The sequence below is a fragment of the Hypomesus nipponensis genome, chromosome 23 (assembly GCF_054491055.1).
Source record: "Hypomesus nipponensis isolate SF chromosome 23, ASM5449105v1, whole genome shotgun sequence".
Lineage (NCBI taxonomy): Eukaryota > Metazoa > Chordata > Actinopteri > Osmeriformes > Osmeridae > Hypomesus > Hypomesus nipponensis.
In genome coordinates this window covers 15,161,410-15,164,688 of record NC_140383.1, presented here as the reverse complement: position 1 = coordinate 15,164,688, position 3,279 = coordinate 15,161,410, and the positions used below count along the sequence as shown (strand labels likewise).

Genomic DNA, 3,279 nt, shown 5'->3' with positions numbered 1-3,279 from the left:
CACTGTTTGATACAGTATGGTAGCTAGCATAGCCATTTCTAGCTCTGCTTCACAATATTGCATTTGTAATATAAGTTAATGTAATACATAGATGTTAATCAGAATCAGAAGGGATTTTATTCTTTTTTTTCGTTTTTTTTTTACATGCTACCGAAGTTCGACTTCCTGTTGTCAGTATGGGACCAAAAAAGAATCCAGCCATGGAAGATCTTGAAGAAATCAAGAAATCGTTGGATTTTCTTTCTGGGGAAACCTCGGCTATCCGACTCCAGCAGAAGTCCATTTTGGACTTGGTAGAAGAGGTGAAGGCTTTGCGGATTCTTAACGAGGAAAAGGATAAACGGATCGATGTTCTGGAGAACCGAGTGGCAGATCTGGAACAATATACCAGGATGAACGATGTAATCATCACCGGATTGTGAGTCAAGCCCCGTTCTTTTGCCAGCGCGGTGGCAGGGCCCGGTCCGACTGGTGAGCCATCGCCTGGCGTGACTGACTCCACGGAGGAACAGGTGGCCTCTTTCCTCTTGTCCAAGGGGATACGGCTGGACTGTGACACTGTGGAAGCATGCCACCCGCTCCCGAGAAGAAGTAATAATGACAAACCAGTCATTATTATGCGATTTAGTAACCGGCGACACAAATCTGCTCTCCTAAAACAGGGAAGGTTGCTAAAAGGGTCAGATGTCGTCATTAACGAGCACCTGACCAAGAAGAACGCTGACATTGCGAGGAAGGCCCGATTCCTGAGGAAGCAGAAGAAGATCCAGTCTACGTGGACCACGAATTGTAAGGTCTTCATTAAGCTGAATGGAACACCGGAGGAGGCGAAGGTTCTAGTCGTTCGGGACATCACGGAGTTGGACAAATACGATTGAATTCCTTGACGAACATCTGGATCACAGTGATATCACGCACGACTCATTGTCACCATGTCACAAGTTACAGGTAATATGTCTTCATCATTCATGGACACAACACTAACTCCTACGATTGTTGGTGCCGAGAAACGGGAACTGGAAACATTTAGCTATACAGACTATAAATGTCAGGACATGGAAGAGGATATAGACCCAGAAAATAACTTCTTCAATGACATTGTTGATAACTGCTGCTATTATACAACGGATCAATACAACAGGACAGTTAAAGTAGACGATAAGCTCTCAATCATACACTTCAACAGCAGAAGTTTATATGCAAACTTTAATAGTATCAAAGACTGTCTGAGTCAGTTTAAACAAACTTTTAGCATTATTGCCATCTCTGAAACCTGGATCAGCTCTGAGAAGGGGGCTGACTTTGACCTGGAGGGTTATGAGTTCAATTATATCAACAGAGAGGGGAAAACTGGTGGAGGAGTAGCTGTGTATGTGGACAGAAACCTAAGTATAAAATAGTAGAAAACATGACCGGAGTGACTAACGATGTATTTGAGTGTATATCAGTGGAAATATATATGGGAAAAACTAAAAACATTATTGTTAGTTGTATATACAGAGCTCCGGGTTCTAATATGGACATATTTAGAGAATGGTTTGGGCAAACATATACAGTTTCATCTCAGAAGGTCTTTTTCATTTGTGGTGACTTTAATATAGATCTACTTAACTCAAATAATCATAAACCAACTGAAGAGTTCATTAGTACCATGTACAGTTTGAGCCTTTTTCCCAGAATCACTAGACCCAGCAGGATCACACTTAACAGTGCCACTTTAATAGATAATATATTTACAAATATATTAGATAACAATACAATAAGTGGATTAATAACTCAGCATATTAGTCTTTGTAGTTTGTGACAATTTGTATATGAAAAAAGGAGAAAATTGAGCAGCGGTTAAAAGAGTAAGAACAGAAGAAACAATCAAATCGTTCAAAGATGAACTATTGAAACATAATTGGGAGTCAGTAGTGTAGGAAGAGGATATTGACAAAGCGTATGAAAATGTTCTGAATATCTTTAAATTATTATATGACAAAAACTGTCCATTAAAAATGTTCTCTGGAAAAAACAAATATTCAGAAGCTCCATGGATCACGATGGGATTGCAAAATGCCTGTAAAAAAAAGAACAAACTATATAGAGATTTCATAAAGCATAGATCGTTGGAGGTAGAGAGTAAATATAAAAAATATAAGAATAAATTAACTGCTATTTTACAAATAGCTAAGCATGATTACTACAGTAAATTATTAGATAGAAATAAGAAAAATATGAAAGGGATTTGGAAAGTATTAAATAATATTATCAAGAAAAACTCTGGACAAATTAATTTTACACAGTTTTTTACAAATAATGATGAACATTTTGAGGACAGTAAAGATGTGGTCCATAATTTCAATAAATATTTTGTAAATGTGGGACCTAAACTGGCAGAAAAAATCCCTGATCCTACAACAGCTGGAGCTCTGAATGAAACATTAATCAGCAGAAATCCGTATTCAATGTTTCTCACTGCAGTGGGAGAAAGTGAAATTTTGGATATTGTCAGTAAATGTAAAAATAAAAGGTCAACTGACTGTGATGGCATTGATATGACAATAATCAAGAAAGTTATGAGGACATTATTCAGCCTCTGACTCACATCTGTAATCTGTCATTTCAAGTGGGTCAATTTCCAGAAAAAATGAAAATAGCAAAAGTCATTCCACTTTATAAATCTGGGGACAGACACCATTTCACAAATTATAGGCCTGTTTCTCTACTTCCACAATTTTCAAAAATTTTGGAAAAATTATTTGTGTGTAGATTGGATACATTCATTAATAAACACAAACTCCTTTCTGATAGTCAATATGGATTTAGATCGCAAAGATCCACAGCAATGGCAGTCCTTGATCTAATAGAAGAAGTCTCTAGCTCCTTAGACAAAAGGAAATCTGCAGTTGGTGTATTTATTGATCTCAGAAAAGCATTTGATACAATAAATCATGAAATCTTAATCAAGAAACTGGAGCGTTATGGTATCAGGGGCGTAGTCTTGCAATGGATGAACAATTATCTAAGCAACAGGCAACAATTTGTGCAAATGGAAGACTGCCAATCATCTTATTTGGACATCGTCTGTGGTGTTCCCCAGGGGTCAGTATTGGGACCAAAACTGTTTATTCTGTATATTAATGACATATGTAAAGTTTCTAAGATACTTAATTTAGTTTTGTTTGCAGATGATACCAATATTTTTTGTACAGGTGATAATTTGCAGCAGCTTTTGGCTGAAATCAACTTAGAGTTATGTAAACTTAAGATATGGTTTGATATTAATAAATTATC

At 36.9% G+C, this 3,279-nt stretch overlaps 1 pseudogene; it reads left to right on the top strand.

The window, feature by feature from the left end:
* Nucleotides 1-200: 200 nt before the first annotated feature.
* LOC146234369 (uncharacterized) lies at nucleotides 201-878 on the top strand (annotated as a pseudogene).
* Nucleotides 879-3,279: the final 2,401 nt, after the last annotated feature.